General features: G+C 45.5%; 1 protein-coding gene and 1 pseudogene across 1 annotated transcript in view; one reads left to right on the forward strand and one right to left on the reverse strand.

Annotated features, from left to right (window-relative positions):
• The window catches only part of LOC126088490 (uncharacterized), an 841325-nt gene that overhangs the window by 805259 nt on the left and 10631 nt on the right, over positions 1 to 25435 (forward strand). The window lies entirely within an intron of this gene.
• On the reverse strand, positions 10035 to 10152 carry LOC126089584 (5S ribosomal RNA; annotated as a pseudogene).

Genomic DNA, 25435 nt, shown 5'->3' on the forward strand with positions numbered 1-25435 from the left:
CAAACTGGTTTAACTGTGGGAAATGTCGTCTAACACATCTACCTCGCAAGTAACCCCCGTTAACTTCCTCTTCGAGTCGGGTTGTGATTGTCACATGTATGACTCGTCCATTATACGGCGTTTAAATTGAGCCGCATTGCAGCGCCGCTCTAGGGTCTGTGGGCATGCCCATTGGCACCAAACTTGTGATATTTGTATATCTGACCTCGTTGTACTTATTTGCAACGTTTCGCGTGTGTACCTTATCTTCCCTCTGGTTGAGCTATTTTCGATATTCCTGAGGTTATGCGGCCTGGCCACGCTCTTCTACGACGATCGTCATGCGGCAGACAAATTTCACACTTGTCAGTAGAGAATCCGTTCCATGTTTTCCCTCGCGTAACTCTTTCGCTAACCATAATCGTCTTGCTGGCATTGAAGTTCCTGTTGATGTTTATTTCCAGTGTTTGTGTATTAAATTGAGAGTTTTCTTTAAAAAAAAATCTCCGTCTTCTGCAAAACACAATGTGTGTGTGTGTGTGTGTGTGTGTGTGTATGTATGTTTAAAAGTGTTCTTTCGCACTATGAAATCGGATTGTTAAGGCGTCGACTTATTTATTTTAGTATTATTTTAAGACGCCGTTATGTTCAGATTTCTGTGTTGTTCACCATATAACTGGAGTTTTTTTCTGACTTCCATAAGCTGTTTTGCAGACGGCGAAATTCGCGCACCATAAATTTTTACTTTTGTTATTTATGGATGGACATGTAGATGCCAAACCGGTCGCGCCCGGACGGTTGCTTAGCGACTTGGCTCACACAGCCCTCCCAGTAGCTTTCCAAACCGTCAGTGCGCAGTTGTGTTGCATTCTCCTCGGTTGGCTACGAGCCATAATTTTTTGTAGTTAGCGATTATTAGCGGTGCTGTTTCTCGGGCGACCACTATGATGTAGAGCTTGAGGTTTTTGCGTTTCACAATGATAGAAGAATGTCGATGCATGCAAGCAGCACTGTCCCGTTCACGATTGGAGACACACGCTTTTCTCAACAGTACCGAGAATGGAGGTTACTTTTACCTACATAGAGACTTCCGGAGATCAAAGACTGCCTGACAGAAGCCCGTAATTGAAGAGCGACGAAGTACCACCTGTGGTGAATTTCTTGCGCTTTACGAGGCTGCTCCTGACAATTTTTTGTCGAGTCTCATCACAGCACGACGTGGGCTTCGATGTCGCCCAGTCGCGTGGTACATGCGGGCACACAGGCGCTTGCAGAAAGTTGGAGTACGATAGATGCATTGAATGGAAATTATGTTGAAAAATACGGTTTTATAGCCAAAAGGGCGGGGAACAATGTGGTGTATTGGAATTCTGAATAAAACGAACCTGTTTTGAGGAAAACTGTGTTGCATTAGTCACTGAACGCCCCTAGTAAATGTATTAATGAGTTATATGTATGGTTTGACGTGTAAAAATGTGCCGAACCTTTTGGTTAAGAAAATTAAGAAGAATATCTGTTTTCTAAAAGCAACCTGAAACCATTCTCCAAAGACTCTCCTTTTATAACATCATAAACTTAAGTGAAGCTATAGGTTGATTAGAGTTCTCCGTAACGAAATGTGAAGAAGCCAGTGGGCAGACCGATCACCTGCCGTCGTCAACAGCTGGGCACTGAAAGTTTGTAAACAGTGCGAGGCGCGTGTGGATCGTCCGATACAGTTATGCAATTTCCGGAGGTTCCGCCCCACAATATGGTGCCCGCTGATCACTTCCGTAGGCGGCTACCTGCCTCTGCGCCTCGGAAATTTGGTCCCAGTTCCCTCATTACGGAAGCCAAGCAGTGCCGCCTCGGGATTCCCGCTCGTTTTCTCGACGTCGACATTTGCTGAACCTCTCTCTCCCCCTCTCCCCCTCTCTCTCCTCTCTCCCCCCCCCTCTCTCTCTCCCCCTCTCCCCCTCCTCTCTCCTCTCTCTCTCTCTCTCCCCCCCCCTCCCTCTCTCTGTCTAGGCTGTGGTGTAAAATCACTGAGTGTCACTGGTAGCGATTAGTAAAGTAGTCATTTATTTGGAAACACTGCAGAAGATTTGAATTACACCGGTAAGCTAGGATTGATAAAAAACGACACTAAATAACAGGTTTATGTGAAAAAATTGTTTTATTTCTCGTCGTAATTAACATTGCTCTCGACCAACAAGAACGTAAGAACGTGCTGAACGAATGACAGTCTTTCACGCGCAGCGCCAAAGAAATCAGTTCGAAACGCTAGTTGTGAATTAGCAATGCCAGTGAGCAGTGAGACCTGTGTGCATCGTAGTATTACAAGAAGGAAGACGAGCCGGGGGTGGAGGCCTTAAAAAGAAAGAAACAAACATATTTTATAGCTGTAGCGAAAGGAAACACGGGTTCGGCACAGGATTTGTGGTGATTGTCAGTTGCACTTAGCAGATGGATTCAATCCTGTAAACCCAAGACATGGGATAAAAGGGAAATTATTCAATTACTCCACAGTTGACGCCCATGTACCAATTGAAGAATGAGAGGATGAGGAGAAAGAAGCTTTCTACGAATCTCTTGAAAGAGCATATGATGAATGCCCAGGGCACGATACAAAAATACTACCTGGAGACCTTAATGCGCAGGTGGGAGAGAATGGTAGACGAATAAGCGGCATCTATAGTACACATACTGTACATGACGACAACGAGACAAGGTTGATACTATTTGCAACATCTAGGAACATTGTTCCCATAGAAGGAAATACATAAGGGAACATGGGCAGCAGAGATGGAAATATGATAACTCAGATCGACCATGTACTACTTGATGCAAGGCAAAGGAGTTGAAGAGGATCAAATATATACACAGGTCCCTTCCCAGTCTGGACACGCGTGAGGGCAAGAATATTCAAAGCAGTGAAAGGAATCTGACCCATGACACGGAAATATAGCATCATAGTTTCAGAATCAGAGGAAGCAAGGAAACGATATCAGGAGAGAATAACTCAGGCCCTTGAAAACGCTGGAGACTGTAACAGCATTGAAGATCAATGGGAAAAGATAAAAAAGACAGTGCAGACAGCAGCAAGCGAGATACTTGGGAGGGAACAGAATAAGGCAAACAAGAACCTCGTGGTTCGATACTGAATGTGAAATAGTAACAAATGAAAAAAAAAATGAAGCACACAGAAGGACATTACAACGACAGTGGACGAGGAGGATAATGGAAGAATATAAAGAAAAACAGAATTGAAAAAAGGGCCTATCAAAGGAAAAAGAGGGCGTGGATGAAGGCAAATATTGACGAAATGGAGCTTCTGAGACGTGCAAACGAGGCAAGGAAATTTTATAGGGAGGTGAATAACGCACAGAAACCTTTCAAGGGCTGAATGAGTACATTGAAAGATGAGAATGGCGAAATTAGGCGCCGCCACTTTGACAAACTCCTTAATCCGAGACCAGTTGTACCAAGAAACTCGACAGAAATACAGGAGGAGGAAGACTCGGATAACAGAGTGCACCCACCTAACTTACAAGGGGTGAGAACTGCAATGAGGGAATTAAACAACAACAAGGCGGCAGGGACAGACGCAATTCCAGCAGAACTTTCCAAGCAAGGAGACTCTGAGTTCGAGATGAACATCCTGAACCTGTTAAACTAATGCGGGAAGAAGAGGAAATGCCTCAAACTTGGAAAGACGGAATTATATGCCCTATGTATAAGAAAGGAGACCAGATGGACTGCGGTAACTGTAGAGGGATCACAATGCTGAATCTGCGATATAAAATCCTCTTTAACATTCTGTACGACCGACTCCTTCCAATAATAGGGAGAGAAACGGGGCTGTACCATTGTGTACTTATCCCCGATAAGGCAACTATCGACCCGATATTTACCCTAAGACAAGTTCTGAAAAAAAAAAACAAAGGAATATGGGGTCGGAACATATCACCTTTTCATTGATTTTATAGTAGCGTACGATGGTATATACAGAGAGCAACTATATCGAGCTCTAGGTGAATTATGTATTCCAAAAAAACTGACAAAGGTAGTAAGAATGACAATGAGAGAAACGCGACGTTACATAAAAACTGAAGGAATCTTGTCCAGTACTCTGGTAATTAAAAGTGGAGTACGGCTGGGCGATGTGCTGGCGTGCCTCCTGTTCAACGCCGCCTTGGAGAAGGTGATGAGAGAGGCAAATATCTTGAATAGGAGAACGACTTTTCATAAATCTATGCAGATAGTGGCCTATGCGGACGACATCGACATAGTAGCAAGAACTCTGACGGCAATGGAAGAGACAATAACTGCTCTTGAAAAGGCCGACTAGAATATAGGACTAAATATTAGTGAACAGCAAACGAAACACATAGCTGCTGGGAAAGCGCACAGGGAGAACATGCCAGCCGAAATAACGATGGCTAGTTATACCTTTGAAAGAGCTGATCATTCCAAGTACCTGAGTTAGATTGTAACCAGCCTAAACGATACCTCTTACGAACTCTGAAGTAGTGCTAGAGGGAACTGAGCCACGCGGGGTGGCCGCGCGGTTTGACACGCCATGTCGCGGATTGCGTGCGAAGGAAGTCGGCCGTGCCCTTTCAAAGGAACCATCCCGGCATTTGCCTGGAGCGATTTAGGGAAATCACGGAAAACCTAAATCAAGATGGCCGGACGGGGGATTGAACCGTCGTCCTCCCGAATGCGAGTCCAGTGTGCTAACCACTGCGCCACCTCGCTCGGTAAAATGGACATGAATGGATGCAGGTGATCAGACAGGATGCTTACGTACGTGTCACCTGTCAGAGGGTGACGTATCAGGGGTCCCATATCACTCTTGAAAAGTCCCCTGCTGATATGCGGGGTCCATGGATTCATGAGGTTGTCTCCATACCCGTACACGTCCAGCCGCTCAATAAGATTTGAAACGAGCCTCGTCCGACCAGATAACATGTCTCCAGTCATTAAAGTGACTGACAGTCCAATGTCGGTGTTGACGGACGCAGGCGAATGGTAAAGCTTTGTGTCGTACAGTCATCAGGGGTAGACGAGTGGGCCTTTGGCTCCGAAATTCCACATCGACGATGTTTCGTTGAATAATAAGCACACCGACACTTGTTGATGGCCCAACACTGAAATTTGCAGCAATTTTCGGAAGGGTTGCAATTCTTCACGTCGAAAAATGGTTGAAATGGCTCTGAGCACTATGGGACTTAACATCTGCGGTCATCAGTCCCCTAGAATTTAGAACTACTTAAACCTAAGGACATCACACACATCCATGCCCGAGGCAGGATTCGAACCTGCTACCGTAGCGGTCACGCGGTTCCAAACTGAAGCGAATAGAACCGCACGGCCACACCGGCCGGCTTCACGTCGAATGATTCTCTTCAGTCGTCATTGGTCCCGTTCTTGCAGGATCTTTTTCCGGCCGCAGCGATGTCGGAGATTTGATGTTTTAACGGATTCCTGATATTCACGGTACAGTCGCGAAATGGTGGTAGGGGAAAATCCCCACTTCGTCGTTACCTCGGAGATGCTGTGTCCCATTGCTCGTGCGCCGACTATAACACCACGTTCAAAATCACTTAAATCTTGATGAGCTGCCATTGTAGTAGCAGTAAGTGATGTAACAGCTGCGCCAGACACTTGTCGTCTTACATAGGCGTTGCCGATAGCAGCGCCATTTTCTGCCTGTTGTTTACGTATCTCTGTATTTGAATGCGCATGCCTATAACAGTTTGTTTGGCGCTTCAGGGATCCGTTGTTACGGACAGAGGTACGACACTCTAAAGCCGGTGCAACCGTTTGTAACGCCGGAAATGCATATCCTCCTATTTCCATCTATTGTACTATAAATTAGTTTTCCTTATTTTTGTTACCTGAATATATGACATTTCTGTGTCTTTACATATGATAATTGTTTTACTATTTGTATATATATATTTATGCATTTATGTCGATGTATAATTGGTTTGTTTCGTAAATATTATTTGTATTTTTACGCTGGGTCTTGCCTAGGGAAAACTGCTATCGTAACATCGATAGGTCGTGTGAAGAATCAAAGTGTGTAGGATCTTTGGTAGTGTTAACTCTGCCGCGTGGAGCGCGGGCTGAGAGAAAGGGTGTGGCGGGAGTAGCGAGTGGAGCAGGTGTGTTGTGTGAAGCTCCCGCGAGTTGCCGCGCTTTCGGGGTTTGGCAGCATGTAATTGCGCTCGACTTGCGATGATAGTTTCTGACATGGTGTCGCGGACGGGAAGCATTAGCTGGCGCACATCAAGAGTTTCGCCTGGTGACCAGCTTCTGCAACAGCGACGGCCGACAATGAGTGACTGTCGCCACCTCCTCGATCGACGGCTTCAAACCTTCAATCAACCAACAAGGAAGACTGGAAGCACGTAAAGTTTTAGAACTGTATGGCAGACCTCAGCTTTTCAAGTTTTTAAAATTGTTGCATCACAAAATTACAGCAACTTAGCATGAACCTTTGTTGCTCATTGTCCCAATTGCATTGCCAAGCAGGGTCCCTTCCTTTTCCGAAATGAACCCGAGTGTCGTTGAAATTCAAACGCCAGCATTAAAGTAATATAATTCAATTTCGCTGCTTCAATTTCAAAGTTCAGTTAAAGTATTGATAGCTGGCTACAATATTTACATTACACAAGCACAAATTAAGAGTGCGAGTTTTGTTACCGTGTTGAGGTTACCTGTGATTGCAGCTCAGCTTGGTACGTACTAAATTTTACTAATGTTAATTGTTCAGAATCATTTAATTCAAGTTCAAAGTTAAATCTCTTATTTCCAAATTGCGTAGATTCAAGTAGCTTTTGAAATGATTGTTGAGGTACTCCAAGACTAACCGTATTTTACTGAATTTCGATGCGCTTCAGAAAGAAAGCTCACTATTAACTTCAGTCACTAAATTAACTTTCGACTATCCTGTTTTATTAATTCTTTTGCTAAATTAAGTCAGAGTGTAGCGAAATTTATTACTTCTGACAAACTTTCAGTTTTCACACTACACGTGTCAACCTTCAGTTGCCACGCTTCTAGTGCTAATTATATGTGTAATAACCTTTCTTTTTCAGTTACTATAGTAATTGTCCTTAGGACTGGCGACTGTAATTTCCCCCAAATCTCAAATATCTAATTACCGCTAGTTAACTGTTAACGTAACGGCCGCACATTTACTTTCTTTATTAACTTTACGCCTTTTCAAAATTAATTTCCACCAGTTTCATTAGCATTTTTCCTTTCGTTTAGATGTAACCCTTTCCTCCCTCTTTACCGCAAATTAACTTCGGTGACGATTGCTTTTCCCAAATTCCCGTTAGGTACACGCGGTTTCATTTTCACTGTCATTAAGGTCGGTAAGTGAGGGGGAGGTTAGACGTTCCTGCGTGTTTCCGCTCTCATAGTCTCGTCAGGCGAGGCGACAGTTTCGTCTGCAGACGTTTACGATCTGAGAGTGAAAGTGCCTGGAGGCGGCGGGTGACGAGCGCAGAACTTGGCGGCGGTCGCGCCCCGTGTGAGCAGCTTCACGGGCCGCGAAGCTAAGCCGACGTGTGCTGCGGTGCGTGAACGTGAACGCGAGCGAGGGGCCGGGCGCAGCGCGTGACTCAGCCGCCCTGTGCTGGGCGCGCCTTCCGCGGCCGCCGGCGGGTATTTCCGTAATGAAGCCGCCGGAAATGCCTGCCTTCATGACGGTATGTCCGCCACTCTCCGCATATACATACGGTTCCGAGAATATCGCGGCCGGCCACTGGCACGCCGTGTTATTCTCTTTTCTCGGGCTAAGCAGCCGGCTCGAGGCAGATGTCGCCGCGTTATTTTAGTCCTGCTTTTGTCGGCCTGGTGGTTCTCCCCGAGGTGGCCCTGTACCCTCTCAGCCATACCCCATCTCACCCCCCTCCCCTCCCCCCACCTTCCCTCTCCCCTCCGGCCACTCTGCAGACGGTGGTCCCGTAATTTTCGTAGCAGAAAACTTGGCGGCAGGTAGGGCCTTGTTGCGGCAATACCCTTGAGCTGTCGTACTCCGGAAATTGCAGTGCCTTCTGCAAGCGCGCAGCCAGTGGGCAAGACCCTCTTTGTGCTGTGGCGATCGTGACGTAGACGACGCGGTAATTGCGAACACCTGCCGGGGAGCTGGCGGCAGAGCCCAGCGGAATGCGGTTTGGGTAATGCCTGCGACAGTAACCGCACATGTCTGACGTGATCTCTTTCCAGCGAACAGCTGCACAGAAGCTGAGGTCTTTGAAAATGCACACACAACACCGTACAGTCTTTCGTCTAGATTTCTTCGGGCTAGCAGGCACACCGTAGCTTTACTTTCGTGAGAAACCTCCTGTTTACTCCAGAGATTTTGATGGCCTTTCTGCTGCTTCTGCTTTCTTGCTCAAATGGTTCGAATGGCTCTGAGAACTATGGGACTTAACATCTGAGTCATCATCAGTCCTCTAGACTTAGAACTACTTAAACCTAAGTAACCTAACGACATGACACACATCCCTGCCCGAGGCAGGATTCGAACCTGCGACCGTAGCGGTCGTGCGGTTCCAGACTGAAGCGCCTAGAACCGGTCGGCCACGCGACTGAACACTATAGAAACCTTTGCACGTTGATAAAGTAATCATGTTCCCGCATGCTGGCACCCATGTGCGAGAATCTTACAGTCTTAATGTTGTTGTTGTTGTGGTCTTCAGTCCTGAGACTGGTTTGATGCAGCTCTCCATGCTACTCTATCCTGTGCAAGCTTCTTCATCTCCCAGTATCTACTGCAACTTACATGCTTCTGAATCTGTTTAGTGTATTCATCTTTTGGTCTCCCTCTACGATTTTTACCCTCCACGCTGCCATCCAGTACTAAATTGGTGATCCCTTGATGCCTCAGAACATGTCCTACCAACTGATCGCTTCTTCTAGTCAAGTTGTGCAACAAAATCCTCTTCTTCCCAATCCTATTCAATACTTCCTCATTAGTTATGTGATCTACCCATCTAATCTTCAGCATTCTTCTGTAGCACCACATTTCGAAAGCTTCTATTCCCTTCTTGTCAAAACTATTTACCGTCCATGTTTCACTTCCATACATGGCTGCACTCCATACAAATACTTTCAGAAATGACTTCCTGACACTTAAATCTATGCTCGATGTTAATGATGTTAATTGTCTTAATGACAATGTCAAAAGAGAAAGATCAAATCAAAACTTAGATTATTTCGTAACAATGATAAAAATGCAAAATAAATTCTTTAAATTACCAGTAGGAGAACAAAATTCGAGTTTGACTGTGGTTTCGAGTTTTTACCATTTTTGCTTCTGCAATGTATTGTATCTGTTACTAAACTCTTTGAACCTGCGCGACACCATGCAACTGTTATGCGTTGCTACAGTAATTATTCTGTCTGTGTCGTTTACACTATTTTATGAATAATTTTGTAATTCACTCGGTTGGTGTAATAAGTTCTGTTTTATCAATATTCCTGAAGATTACCGTAACGATTGCCGCTCACCCAGTGAAATGGTACCAATTTAGACAATCAAAAAAATTGTAATGCTAAAAAATTTCGGTCGACAATGAGGTACCATAACAATCACTTTATCAGTCTTACATTTCGCGAGAGAATATCTTGAATTAGTTTCTTTCTGGTTTTAGTGGTAATTTTTTGATTAATTACGTAACATCCCAAATGTTCACTAGTTTTAGAAAGCTGAAGATATTAATAATCAGGAAGATGTTACGTTCTTACTTTCTGGCCCTTGTTTCCACCCCCTAATTACGTTTACTCAATGATGAACGCCCTTGAAGGCTATTCAATCTAATATTCTAAAAACTAAACAACTAAACTCCTCCCGAACAGGCCATGAAGGCCCACAGGTACCGACCCGCCACCGTGTCATCCTCAGCCCACAGATGTCACCGGATGCGGATACGGAGGGTCATGTGGTCAGCACACCGCTCTCCCGGCCGTATGTCAGTTTCAGAGACCGGAGCCGCTACTTCTCAATCAAGTAGCTCCTCAGTTTGTCTCAAAAGGGCTGAGTGCACCCCGCTTGCCAACAGCGCTCGGCAATCCGGATGATCACCCAACCAAGTGCTAGCCCAGCCCGACAGCGCTTAACTTTGGTGATCTGACGGGAACCGGTGTGACCACTGCGGCACGGCCGTTGGCCAACCTAATATTCGGGTGGGTTAAAGGGATGTTGACAGCAACAGCCACGTAGTTGCAGACAGTCATAATCAGGAACTTGGGGGAACAGTGAAAGTGCCTCAAAATTGTTACACGAGCTCCACATTTCTCAGTCTTTACACAGGTCAACGAAATTTTGGGATAAGTTACTTTTCATAATGTATCATGGAGATCACGTTGTATGTGGGACTATGGGACAAGTTGGAGTACAACGGCTGAGCACAAACACTCAAGGGGAAAAAAGGAAGATGCACCATGAAGGAGCTATGCAAATTGCTCACAAATTCATCTTCAAACAAGTAGTGATGCGAAATGTAAAACTGTGAACTTTGGCGGCCTATGGATGAATGTGTGTCGTTGCAGCACAGTTTCATTGCGTAGCTGGCAAGGATAATCAACAGGGAACACGTCGATACCAGAGCATAAAGTCTTCTCGAATTTCATTCCGTGTACTCAGGTGGACAGTAACTATGGCTCACAGACAGGGTGGCTCGCAGACAGGGACGTGACCTATGTATACAGGTGTCAGCATTTGAGAGTGCACGTGTAGTGAGAGAGGATGTGTTGTTAAGCTCAAAGATGTCGACTGCAGTATTCGGCGAATCACTGGACACGTGAATAGTAGTCGTGCCGCTATTCTACGACGTTGGGAGTAGTGGATCAATCATGACCAAGCACAGTATTAGGAAGCGGTCGACCCAGATAGTGGACAGAAAGCGAGGACCAAACAGTCGTCAGAGAGGCACTCAGAGCTCCAGATTCATGACTCAACGTGCAACTGGTGCTTCAATGATCATTTTTGGACTATTAGTAGGCGGCTCACAGATATGGTGCTGAGCTGATGGCGCCCCTTGTGCCAACTGCTGTTGACCACTGTACACCAACAAGCCCACTTGCAGTGGTGTCAGACGCATTCGGTCTGGATAACGTGCCATGAAGGATAACAAAACACGACACAGAATATCGTCGACGTACAGCTGTACTGTAAGGGTGCCGCTGATGGCAACAAAAGTGGTCCTGAACGAAATGACATCCAGATGATCACTCCCAGTTGTCGATCCATATGGCGGGCAACATTTGGTTGGTGCCACGTCGGGGTTTTCCGATGCGTCTCGCCACAAGTCTTCAGCCTGGAATCTCATTGGCTGGAGTAGAATTGCCTTCATTGATGAGTTTCGCTTCGAACTGAGTCCCGATGACCAGTGAGTACGAGTCTGGAGACGTCCCAGACGGTGGTGGGTTACCAACCAGACTGTCACCCGACAACCAGGACTGATGGTGTGGGGTGCCATTCCATTTCATAGCAGGACCCATTTGGTTCTCATTCGCGGCGTCTTTGGTGCACAACAGTTCGTCGAAGATATTCTACTCCCCGATTTGTTGTCCGTGGCAAGTCATTCGTGAGTTACATTTCAGCAAGGCAATGCCCGCCCGCACTCGACGAGAGTTTGTACTGCTCGTCTTCGTGCCTGCCACACACAACCTTGTCCAGAAATGTCGCCTGATCTTTCCCCAACTGAGGACGTTTGGAGTATAGTGGGCAGGGCCCTGCAAACAGCTTAGAATTTTACAATCAAATGCACAAATTGGACAGAATTTGGCACGATAACCCTCGGGAGGACATCCAAGAACTCTAACAATGAATGCCAAGCCGAATAACTGCTTGCATAAGATCCACAGATGGATCAATGCATTACTGACTTGTTCGAGTTGTGAAGCTTTTTCTCTTGAATAAATCACCCAATTTTTTCTGAAACTATTAATTTGTTCGTCTGTACACGTACGTCACGTCTATCGATATCCGTCCCATTCGGGTGATTACTTCGTGGTGCTTCGGCTTTTTTTGTCATAGAATGTACTTACATGTATGTCTAAATGGCTACATTCATCCACAGCGACCGTTGTACAGTGTTTTTCTACGTCCTACCGTGGCTCCTCGTACATTAGTGAATCCAGTTATCGCTCTGAAGGCGCATCGGCTGATTGTACACACGCTCACGACTTCTCATTGTGTGAACACAGGTGCTCCTCCTCGGACCTCTTTTTACTGCCACACGCTTTTCGTAGAACATTTGCTGTCTTTCTTCCTCGTATAATTCCACCTGTTCGTGGAACATTTTAATTCATTTACTCTGATGACCCGAAACATTATGACCACTTGCCAAAGAGCGATCGAATGCCACCTGTTTGCGTTTAGGACACATGATTCTGGCGACGATAAGTGCCGCAAATGGAAATATGCACTGACATAAGTGACTTTAACAAACGGCAGATTGCTGTGATCCGGCGCGTGAGAAGGAGCATCTCGGAAACGACTAAGCTGATAGGCTGTTCCCGTGCTGTTGTCTTGATCACCTATGGAAACTAACCACGAGTAAGCAACAAGGTCCTCTACGCCTCTTCACAGAGCGTGACGCCAGAGGCTTGACCGATCTCTAAAGCAGGTTAGGCTGCGACCTGTGGCGTATCTGATGACTGAGTTGAATGTTGGTGCAAGTGTGTGTACTTAGGAGCACGACATCCATCGCTAATTATCGAACAACGACGCTCCGTAACAGACGACCGCCAAGTGTTCGTCAATAACGATTCCAGTGGTCAGGGGATGATCGAGAAGGGATCGTGGATCAATGGAACGTGTCGCCTGATCGCCTGAATCACGATTCCTGTTACACCAGGTCGAGGCTCGTGTCTGGATTCGTCGCCATCCATGTGGACGGCTGTTCGAAAAATGCACCGCAGGCCGGCGGGGGCAGACAATCCCTGCCTGATCAAAGTATCACGTCCTTGCGTACCGTGGCTCACGTTCCACTTACCTTCATCCACGAAATGAACGTCTTTGCGTTCCAACCTTCCTCTTCCCATCACGCAGCTCACTATATAAGGCCTCCTTAGCCCTGTGGACTGCATGAGCTGGTTTCTCAAATGAAGTATGCCGATACTTGGTCTGTCTGCCCTCATTCATGTAATGGAATTACTAATGCACCCAATGAGAAGAATGATCATAAGACATTTCAAGCGGAAGCAGTTCAGTTCCTTGATATCTCTCCCGGATGAACACCAAAAACACCAAATTTATGGGGCGCATAGCAGAGGCCGAAAGAACAGAACCCAGATAAATGTTTACATCAACACAGTGCGACGGCCAAAGAACCATTATGTCAGTGCAGATGCACGGAAGCCTGATCTCTTGCGAGAATCCGAAATGGCGAGTAAGGGGTCATGGGTACGTGACGCTACGCTAGTGTGCGTGTCAGGCTGGGAATTTGGGTCGGATGGGAAGTGGCTGAGGCGTCGCAGCAACCGCTTGCTTTAAGCAGAAGATGTGGGTTCATGTCCAGGTTGGTTGGTTGGTTGGTTGGTTGGTTGGTTGGTCGATATGGGGTAGGGGACCAAATTGTTAGATCATCGGTCCCCGTCGCATGAGGGTAGGATGGGGAAGGAATTCGGCCATGCCCTTTCAAAGAAACCTTCACTGCATTTGCCGGAACCGATTTAGGGAAATTACAAAAAACCTAAATAAGGATGGCCGGACGCGGGTTTGAACCGCGACGCTAACCACTGCGCCGCCACCTCGCTCTGTTCGTGTCCAGGTCTGGCAACGTTTTTCACCTGTTACCACTTGATTTGAATATCAAGAGCTCAGATGGAAACCCAGTTCTCAGCAAAGAAGGGAAAGTAGAAAGGTGGAAGGAGTATATAGAGGGTCTATACAAGGACGATGTTCTTGAGGACAATACTATGGAAATGGAAGAGGATGTAGATGAAGATGAAATGGGAGATATGATACTGCGTGAAGAGTTTGACAGAGCACCGAAAGACCTGAGTCGAAACAAGGCCCCGGGAGTAGACAACATTCAATTAGAACTTCTGATAGCATTGGGAGAGCCAGCCCTGACAAAACTCTACCATCTGGTGAGCAAGATGTATGAGGCAGGCAAAATACCCTCAGACTTCAAGAAGAATATAATAATTCCAATCCCAAAGAATGCAGGGGCTGACAGATGTGAAAATTACCGAACTATCAGTTTAATAAGCCACGGCTGCAAAATACTAACACGAATTCTTTACAGACGAATGGAAAAAACTGGTAGAAGCCGACCTCGGGGAAGATGATTTAGGATTCCGTAGAAATGCTGGAACACGTGAGGCAATACTGACCCTACGGCTTATGTTAGAAGCTCGATTAAGAAAAGGCAAACCAATGTTTCTAGCATTTGTAGAGAAAACTTTTGACAATGTTGATTGGAATACTCTCTTTCAAATTCCGAAGGTGGCAGGGGCAAAATACAGAGAGCGAAAGGCTATTTGCAATTTGTGCAGAAAGCAGATGACAGTTATAAGAGTCGAAGGACACGAAAGGGAAGCAGTGGTTGGGAAGGGAGTGAGACAAAGTTGTAGCCTCTCCCCGATATTATTCAATCTGTATATTGAGCAAACAGTAAAGGAAACAATAGAAAAATTCGGAGTAGGAATTAAAATCCATGGAGAAGACATGGTAATTCTGTCAGAGACAGCAAAGGACCTGGAAGAGCAGCTGAACGGAATGGACAGTGTCTTGAAAGGAGGATATAAGATGAACATCAATAAAAGCAAAACAAGGATAATGGAATATAGTCGAATTAAATCGGGTGATGCTGAGGTTATTAGATTAGGAAATGAGACGCTTAAAGTAGTAAAGGAGTTTTGCTATTTGGGGAACAAAATAAGTAATAATGGTCGAAGTAGAGAGGATATCAAATGTAGAGTGGCAATGGCAAGGAAAGCGTTTCTGAAAAGAGAAATTTGTTAACATCGAGTATAGATTTAAGTGTCAGGAAGTCTTTTCTGAAAGTATTTTTTATGGTGTGTAGCCATGTATGGAAGTGAAACGTGGACGATAAATAGTTTAGAGAAGAAGAGAATAGAAGCTTTCGAAATGTGGTGCTACAGAAGAATGCTGAAGATTAGATGGGTAGATCACATAACTAATGAGGAGGTACTGAATATAATTGGGGAGAAGAGAAATTTGTGGCATAACTTGACTAGAAGAAGGGGTCGGCTGGTAGGGCATGTTATGAGGCATCAAGGGATCACCAATTTAGTAACGGAGAGCAGCGTGGAGAGTACAAATCGTAGAGGGAGACCAAGAGATGAATACACTAAACAGATTCAGAAGGATGTAGGCTGCAATAGGTACTGGGAGATGAAGAAGCTTGCACAGGATAGAGTAGCATGGAGAGCTGCATCAAACCAGTCTCTGGACTAAAGACCACAACAACAACAACAACCATTGATTTGTCTAAATGCCCAGATGCGGCTAACTTTATTGAAAACCTTTGAATATGTATTTTTGTGGTCGGTGGATCACATATGTTAATCATTAATGTTTAATAAAATCAAATCGAACGTTTCGCCCCAGAACCCTAGTGGTTGCCCTCTGTATTTACAGCCGAGGAAGATCTGTTCCAAGGCTCGAGTACCTCTACCGACTCTCTTGATCCACCATCGTGCCAAGTGGTCCGCGTGTTTCAGCTGCCTCCGCAGAAACCAACTTCCTACTTGCTCCCGTCTTATTCTGCAGCGTTGCCTAATGGAGCAAACTGACTTCGGCTATCTGGTGAATTCAAGTAAAGGTACAAATTTGGAAAAAAAACTAGCCTTAAAAATGGGGGAAATCCACAGACTGATGACGAAGGGAGGTCGAAGAGAGTAGAATTCAGATGGAGTGTACCCAGCTGGATTGGACTGGAGCACAAACGGCGATGCCCCAGGCGGAACGAGTGTTTCGTATTGCAGTACTGCGCCCAAAGAGCGAGAGAAAGGAATACATACACAGCGCCTACGGAAATCTCTGCACTTGAGTGTGCGTAGCATGCAAGTTGGGAATAACATCGTTAAATATGATAAAAAAAGGACGAAAGTTACAGATATTTCAACGCAATCTTTCGTAACCACCAGAAAGCGCTTTCAGCTTTCAGGGGATAAACATTATCGGATGCAATAGCTGTGTTCAGCTACTAGAAGTAAGAGCATTTACACAGGTGTCTTTTCATAGGGAATGAAAAAATGTTGATAGTTTTCAGCACTCTCTAATCTCTTCTAAATAAAACTTTTCTGTAACGTTTGGTTTATGCCTATCCTTTTCATGGTATGGAGTCTGAGGAAGAAAATTTCACAAAGTTACACAAAAAGTGATTAATGAATCACTGCAACACTGGGGCCCATAATTTGTACAGATATTATGTCACTTGTATGTGATGCGAAATTTAATTTCAGGAGAACATACCTGTTTAGCTAAAAGTTTCATACGTCTTTTATGATCACGAGGACTGTCGACAGCACATTAAATCCAATACTCCGTTTTTTCCTGCACTATAAGAAGCAAGGGACAGAAGAACCGAAAGGAATGAAAGAACATTAGTTGTCGTTTCTCACTGTTTGGATCTGAAATCCTTATCGTGCTCGCATTAATACGCCTCATTATTTTCTTCTGTCGATGCCGGGAAAAGACACAGCCTTTGCCTCCAATAAACAAATTCTGTGCTCCACTCAGCAGCCGGTAATTACTCGCAGACGCTATTTGCGTCCGACGCAGTCACAGCATGCTTCGGAAGCAATGAATTTTATTTAATCAAACATTTAGAATCGCACGACGCCCGAGAAATTTTACGCATGAATTTAAAGTAGCTAGCTCAGTTGCCACAAAAAATGTTGTTTGAATTGGAAACGGGGCCTTGACAGCTCATTACCGGGCTTAATCAGTATCTTATGTCTCTACAAATTGCTTCATTAATATCGAGAACAAGAACGCCGCAGCCACAGATCCTTAGAGAGGACTCTAATCTAGAAGAATGGAAAGCCCTCTGGGGAAGAAGCGTACTAAATCTCCTTACTTTGATAAAAGGGATCTCTACTTCTAAGTAAAAGTATTAACGACAAATATCATTTACACTAGTGTAGAAGAATGTGGCAACTGTTACACCGCTAATGTTTCGTTAATGTAAGTCGGTACGAAGCTGAAACGGACGGTTGTAATCTGATTTCAAGCTAATGCGATTAAATCGACGAGCGCTTTCGCCTCCTTATATGTCGACTGCTATTACCGATTCGTAATGAGTACCGGGGCAGCTTTGTAACGAAATTGTCATGAAAATCTACAGTGTTCAGCATCCACGTACATATTTCGCAAATCACTCTACAGTCGATGGCGGAGGGTACATCGTACAAAAGTTATCTCTTTCCTTTCCTGTTCCATTATTTTGTGTAGTGGGCGAGGGAAAAATGACCATCTGTACGTGTTGGTAGGTCGGTGGTAAAGCGTCGGGCTACGAATCCAAAGTTTTCGCGTCTACTCCCTGTCAATTTTACGGTTTTTGTCCGTCATTTATCATTTCTAACAACTGCAATGCAATGCGAAAAACGCCGAATTTAACACCGTGACCATTGGGCGACATTCAGATTGGTATCCTACCACTGTCCGAGGCATTTCAGGACATGTCGTCGTCCTGGAATTTCACTGAATGGGGTAGAATTGTCCTCAGTGATGAGTCCCACTTCGAATTGAGTCCTGATGAGCAGCGAAGACGTGTCTGGAAACGGCCTGGACAGCTGTGGGGAACCAACCTGACTGTCGCCCGACATACGGGCCTACATCCAGGCGTGATGTTTCGGGATGCCTTACACTTACCCACATTTAAAGAGAACTGCCATTGATTACACAGAGTGAAAGTTTTGTCCAAGTCGTTCTGCAGTTTCTTACGATCGGCCAAAACCGATATTTTGCTTTGGAAAAGAGCATCATCAGCAAACAATCTTATAGCTCTACCGATCCTTTCTCACTATACTGAAAACACTGGAGATGTTATTTAGCTTCTTTAGAACTCACCCGGTGCTACTTTAGTTTCTGTGGAACATTTGCCGTCCAGTATAACGTATCGGATTCTATTACTCCAATATTCCTCGAGGCAGTCACACGTTTGCGGAGATAGCATGATTGCATTTTGGTTAGAAATGCGGTACAGTGGTTAAAGCCTTATTAGAAAGGCTGAGTCTTCATGTTCAGCTGCAGCTACTACTTGCAAGACGTTGTGTAGGAAAACAGCGAGCCGAATGACATTTTAACTCTGCTGCGGAGTGTGTTCTGATAAGAAAATTCGTGGTGGATTAAAACTGTGCGCCGGACTGAGACTCGAACTCGGGATCTTTGACTTTCGGGCAAAAAAAAAAAAAAAAAAAAAAATCAGAAGGTAGGAGACGATTTGCTGGCGGAAGAAAAGCTGTGAGTGAGAACAGATAGCGAGTCGTGCTTGGGTGGTTCAGTCGGTGCCTGCGCGGTAGCTCAGCGTGTGCAGTCAGTGCTGGCTGGTCTTTGTAATAAAAAACTGAGTGAAGGGATCAACAACGAACTGCAATGGAAGTCATGTGACGTCCACTACTACCAAATACAGCGAAAAATAACGAACAAAATGAAAAACAAGAAGTCGGTAGAGTAGTTGCCCGCGAAAGGCAAGTTCCCCAGTTCGAGTCTCGGTCCGGCACACAGTTGTAACCCACTAGGAAGTTTAAAAAAGAGAGCTCTTTTTCATTTTTATAAATATGTGCCGATGCCTTGAAAGAAGTTCCTATTCCTCCGAGAAAGCAATAATGTTTGAGCTTAGAACAGACTTGTTCAACAGTAGGACGTCAACGATATTGACTTTATGTATCCGATCTTTTACCCTATTTGTAAACTGGAGTGACCTTCGCTCCATTTCAGTCACTCGAGTTATTAGCTGCACAACGGTTTCTCTATACAATACACTGGCACTGAGCGAGAAACGTACAGGATTTTACCATAAAAGCAACAGTAAACAAATTGAATGCCCAAGAGGAAAATTTTCATTATCCAGACAGCGTTCTCGTTCTCTAGGAAAACGGCTACGGATACAGGTCGAATGCGAGTATACTCTTACCCCATTTAGTCAGCATCCAGAAATGTTGGCCGTGCGACTCCCCCCTCCCCTTCGGAGGTTCGAGTCCACCCTCGGGAACGAGTGTGTGTGTTGTCCTTAGCGTAAGTTAGATTGAGTAGTGTGTATGCCTAGGGACAGATGACCTCAGCAGTTTGGTCGCATAGGAGCTTACCACCACCACCAGCAGAAATCTTGTTACAATGTGCAATACTTAGCAGTCAATATTGAGAACAAGTCCTAGCGCAAAGATAGATATATCGTCGCGGAGATTCGGATCATTCAAGAGCTCACAGTTTTCGAACTCCTTGGAAAAGAATTGATAATGATATTCCTGTTTTGAAGAGAAAGATATTTTGGTTGTGTTGGAAAAATCAATGATTCTTGGCATTTTTTTTATAAAGGATTTATTTTACCTGAAACTGTGATTTTCTAAGAGTGCTCGGGAGTGAATTTTTGCTTCCTTCTTTGTGACTGCCGAAAGCACTAGTTTTTTGTTGAATTACGTGTGAATGTGCCGGAAAAACCATTAAATAATTCAGTTTCTCAAAAGAACTGATATAGCCTCTGGTAGTTTTCGTTCCCAGTCCAAGTGGGCACAGTGCACTGTTTCAGAACTCAATTCAAGAGGAAGAAACTTATCGCCCAAGCATTACAAACATCATTTATTGGTCGAGAAACAGTGATGTTGGATGCTGGGGTGTGGAGTGAAGTCGATGTTCTAACTCACCCCAAAGTGTTCCACTGTGTACAAATCTGAATACTGGGCAGGGCAGACCACTTCAGGAACGTCATTGTCCACAGACCATTGCCTCAGAGACGCTGATTCATGACAGGGTCCATACAACCATCACCTCCAAACTGTTCCTCTACTGTACTCTGTACACAATGCTGAAAATATGTTCCTATCCTTCCGCAATTAGCGTTTTCTTAAGCGCAACAAGAGGACCGTATCCCGAAAAACAAACCCGCAACGTAATACCACAAGACATGGCGACAAGTAACGTTCCCCAGGCATCCGTCAAACCCAAACCTCACAATGGGAATGCCACAGGGTGATTCCTCAGGCCAAATTCCTTGTTTCCAGACATCCACGGTCCAGTGCCGTCGGTCTTTGCACCACGTCAAATGTCGCTTAGCAGTGACTACAGGAATGTGTGGGGTATGAGGAACTACTCGATCATTATACCCCGTCCTTTTAACTTCCTTCACACAATCACTCAACTAGCTGGACAGTTGTTTGCACTGTCGAATTTAAGAGCGAATCATTCCGTTGATTTCGTGTGATCTTTTACAACCACACTCAGCATTGTTCGACGGGCCCTTGTCCGTCAACACATGAGGCTCTTTCTGACCTTCGTTTAGCTGTGGTCGTTCCTTCGCATTTCCACCTCACAATGACGTCACCAGCACTCGACCTGGGCAACTCCAGAAGGGTTGAAATATCGCTGATGAGTATGTTACTCCGGTGAAATCTAATGACTAGTCCACGTTCGGAATCACTGAGCTCTCCTGACAGATCCATTGTGCTATAACTGTTTCTCTACTGGCGACACAGTACTGCCCGCCTCCTTTAAAGTTGACGGGTTCTCCTCTCGTGACGTACAGTGGTCGATCCTGCATTACATAGTGGTGTCCGGACAATTCTGATAAGATAAGGTAATGGAATGTAGTCGAATTAAATCGGGTGATGCTGAGAGGATTGATTTAGGAAATGACACACAGTAGTAGACGAGTTTTGCTATTTGGGGAGCAAAATAACTGATGATGGTCGAAGTAGAGAGGATAAGCGGGCCGCTGTCGCCGAGCTGTTCTAGGCGCTTCAGTGCGGAACCACGCTGCTGCTACGGTCGCAGGTTCGAATCCTGCCTCGGGCATCGATGTGTGTGTGTGTGTGTGTGTGTGTGTGTGTGTGATGTCCTTAGGTTTAAGTAGTTCTAAGTCCCATAGTGCTTAGAGCCATTTGAACCATTTTTTGCTGAGAGGATATGAAATGTACACTGTCAATGGCAAGGAAGGAGTTTCTGAAGAAAAGAAATGTGTTAACATCTAGTATAGATTTAAGTGTCAGGAAGTCGTTTCTGAAATTACGAGTATTTGTATGGAGTGTAGCCATGTACGGAAGCGTACGCCCGGGTTCCCGGGTTCGATTCCCGGCGGGGTCAGGGATTTTCTCTGCCTCGTGATGGCTGGGTGTTGTGTGCTGTCCTTAGGTTAGTTAGGTTTAAGTAGTTCTAAGTTCTAGGGGGCTGATGACCATGGAAGTTAAGTCCTATAGTGCTCAGAGCCATTTGAACCATTTGAAGTGAAACATGGACGATAAGTAGTTTGGACAAGAAGAGAACAGAAGCTTTCGAAATGTGGTGCTACAGAAGAATTCTGAAGATTAGATAGGTAGATCACATAACTAATGAGGAGGTACTGAATCTCATAATTTGATCAAAACGTTTCAAAACTACTCTTATCTCCTCAAAACAGAGGAGATTGCATCAAAATCAATTTCACTGCACATCATTAGCAATCCACACCAGTATTTGCGTTACCCCAAACAATGCGATGAAGAGAACCTTTTATGAATGTAAACCAAGTTTGTATTTCTGTAGCAAGCTTAAAACAACCACGTATTTGTAAATAAGCGGCGTTTATAGCATGTGTAAGATGCCGAGAAAATACTGCTGCCCCTATTTTACGATGAATATCACCTCACCACAGCACGTGTAAATTACCAATTGAAAAGTAATAAAAGTGTTTAATTTTATACACGTAGTTCTCGTGTAGCCTTCCAATGTCTTCCTGGATATTTTTTTGCAATCCCAAATTTTCCTTTGCCTTCCCTTTTCACGCCGTTTATGAAAACATTGAGGAACACAATATACTGAGCAATATATTGCTTTATTTGCTATGTAAGTAATATATAATATGAAAATAAAAGAAAAGTTTTCCCAAAAGGTCTCGACGCCTCGATCCTCTAATTATCGTCCTGTACTTTGTCCCCTGCACCAAAGACTGCTTGCAAACATCGGTAAGATACATGGCTTATGTCACACCTCACCTAAGCCGAAAACGCTATCTCTTCTAAACGCGTTGCCACCTGGAGCATGCATCTGTCTTCGCTTTCATTTCTGCGCGAGCCCTGCAGATACTAAAATGTGGACTACATTGGTGATGTCGAGGCGCGGTCCCCTTACCAATCTAGTATCGGCAGCGTCATGGACTCTAGTTGTTCTTATCCCTTCGTTCTCGATCTTGTCTCTCAGACTCACTCCAAGCATTGCTCTGTATATTGCCCAAGGAGACCCGGAGACGTTTTGCGCTGCTTGTAGTATCATTGTTCCGAGGCTGTATGCTGTTACTGGCAAGACGTATGTGTACTAAATTTTCCTCTTTAAAATTTTAGGAACAGTCGGTGTGCAGAGAATGTAACCAAGCTTCCAGAATGCCACCAGACGAATCCAATTTGCCGGGCGATCTCTGCTGTGTGGTTATCTTTTCGAGCTTTGATTTTGTGTCCCACTTAAATGTATTCATTTACAACTTGTAGAGCAATGTTTTCGATGGAGACCATAATAATGACAAGTTTCATGACTTTAGTCTTCTGGAGGTTGATTCTTAGACCAACAGCTTGGGAAGCGTATTTAAATCATCGCATCATTATTGACAGTTTGTATCGCTGCTAAAGAAGATGGTGTCATCTGCGTATTGATGGTGGTTAAGATGTTGCCCATGTTGATACATTTCTGTCCCCAGGGTAGACACTTGAACACATCCTGCAGAGCCACGGTGAATAAACCAGGTGAGACTGACTCCCTCTGTCAGGCGGCTCTCCTCACGGGAATCTTTCCAGTGATCCAGTCTTCATTTTCACATAAGAAAATTTGATAACACGTACCAGTTTTTTTAAAGAAAGAGGGCTGTTTATTTTACAGTATCAGTTGCTGACTTTGATCGAAACTAGTCGTACACTAAGAGAAATGTGAAACTAAGATGGCAAAACAAACGACCAAAATAGTTTAAGTATTGACAGAGTTTGTTAATTCAGTCGCTGCGTATACGCTGAGATGACAAAAGTCATGGGAAGATATGGTTGTAGTACGCGTGCACAAGGTGTAAAGGGACAGTGCGTTGACAATTTGTACTCAGGTGACTCGAGTGAAATCTGCCCGACGACATTATGGCAGTACGACGAGAAACTCTGATCGCGAAATAGTAGTTGGAGCTAGACACATGGCACATTTGATATCGACAATCGTTCGGGAATTCCATGTTCTGAGATCGACAGTGTCAAGAGTGTGGCGATAATAACAAATTTCAGGCAATACCTCTCACCACGGACAACGCAGTGGCCGGCGGCCTTCACTTAATGACTGAGAGCAGTGGCCGTTAGATAGAGTTGTCAGTGCTAAAAGAGAAGCAGCACTGCGTGAAATAACAGCAGAAATCAGTGTGGGATGTACGACGGACGTATCCGTTAGGACATGGCGGCGAAATTTGGCGATAGTGGGGTATGGCAGCACACGAACGACGCGAGTGCCTTTGCTAACAGCAGAACGTCGCTCGTAGCTCAATCTCGTGGGCTCGGCTCGTGACCGTATCGTTTGGACCCAAGACGACTATACGACTAGACCTGGTGACATGACTCCCAATTTCAGTTGGTAAGAGCTGAGGGTAGGGTTCGAATGTGGCGCAGACCCCACAAAGCAATGGACCCAGATCGTCTACAAGGCACTGTGCAAGCTGGTGGTAGTTCCATGGTGGTGTGGGCTGTGTTTAAATGGAATTGAGTGGATCCTCTGTTCCAACTGAACTGATCACTGACTGGTTACGTTCAGCTACTGTGAGACCATTTACAGACATTCATGGACTTCAGGTTCTCAAACAACGATGGAATTTTAATGGATAACTGTGCGCCATGTCACCAGGCCACAAATTTTTGCGATTGGTCTGAAGGACATTCTGGACGATTCGAGCTAATAATCCGGCCACCCAGTTCGCAAACATTTATGGTACATAATCGAGAAATCAGTTGGTGCGGAAACTCCTGTACCGGCAACACTTTCGCAATTATGGACGGCTATACAAGCAGCGCGGTTCAACATCTCTACAGGGGGCTTCCAACGATTTGTTGTGTACAAGCCCGCATCTCGTGGTCGTGCGGTAGCGTTCTCGCTTCCCACGCCCGGGTTCCCAGGTTCGATTCCCGGCGGGGTCAGGGATTTTCTCTGCCTCGTGATGGCTGGGTGTTGTGTGCTGTCCTTAGGTTAGTTAGGTTTAAGTAGCTCTAAGTTCTAGGGGACTGATGACCATAGATGTTGAGTCTCATAGTGCTCAGAGCCATTTGAACCATTTTTGTTGTGTACATGTCACGCCAAGTTGCTGCACTCCGCGGAGCAAAAGGAAGTCCAGCATGATATTGGGAGGTAAGCCGCCACTTTTATCACGTGAGCGTACATCGCCAGTATCGAACATTCCAGATAATTAAAAAGAGTGGTTCGTGTAAAATAGGATGTAGGTAGAGTCCTGCCTGGGAAGCCTTTACCGGCAGGCCGAAGCCGCTCCGCCTGTGGTTCAGTGTCCACTGGCGGCTGGACTTCCCAGATCAGAGGCTGTGCTGGTGCCGGTGTGTCCGGAGCAGCGGAGCCGTTCGGTGCGGCACCGGCGGGGCGGCTGCGATTGACACGAGGACCGCGGCCCCGGAATCCGGCCCCTGATTTACGCGCGCCGCGCGCCTTGTTTATTGCGGGGGACGCAGAGCCGCTTCCTTTATCCCGCCGGTCGCCGGTCGCCGGTCGCCGGGCCCGTTATTTAATAGGCCGCAGCAGCAGCGGCGGCGCTGGCAGCAGAGATCGCCGCAGGGACGCCCACGGCCGCCGCCGGCTGAAGAAGTGCTTCGAGCCGGCGACGAATTCGATAAACAAACTCAGATTCCAAACGAAATGTTTCAAATCGTCCCGGCGGTTCAAGGCCAGCCACTCGCTTTGCTTCTTATTTGAATACACAATTAGAAAGCAGTACACGTGCGCGCAAGCCGCTCTCACGAGGTCCCCGTCTCCTCCGTCCGGCTCCCGCAGTCCTCGGCCGAGCGCGCGCCAAGTTCGTATCTGGAGACAAAACGCCTGGCAGTTACTAAAGTTCTGCAGGCACTGGCGCGGTCAGCGGCCGATTTGCGCTCGGGGTTCTCGCAGTGTTGACACGTTTGCCGTTACAACGAGATTTCACTTTTTGTTCCGTGAAGTTCACAGCTGCCGTTCAGTGTATATACAGGGCGGTCCACTGATCGTGAGCGGGCCTAATATCTCACGAAATAAGCGTCAAACGAAAAAACTACAAAGAACGAAACT

This window comes from Schistocerca cancellata, chromosome 6 (assembly GCF_023864275.1).
Source record: "Schistocerca cancellata isolate TAMUIC-IGC-003103 chromosome 6, iqSchCanc2.1, whole genome shotgun sequence".
In the NCBI taxonomy this organism is placed as follows: Eukaryota; Metazoa; Arthropoda; class Insecta; order Orthoptera; family Acrididae; genus Schistocerca; species Schistocerca cancellata.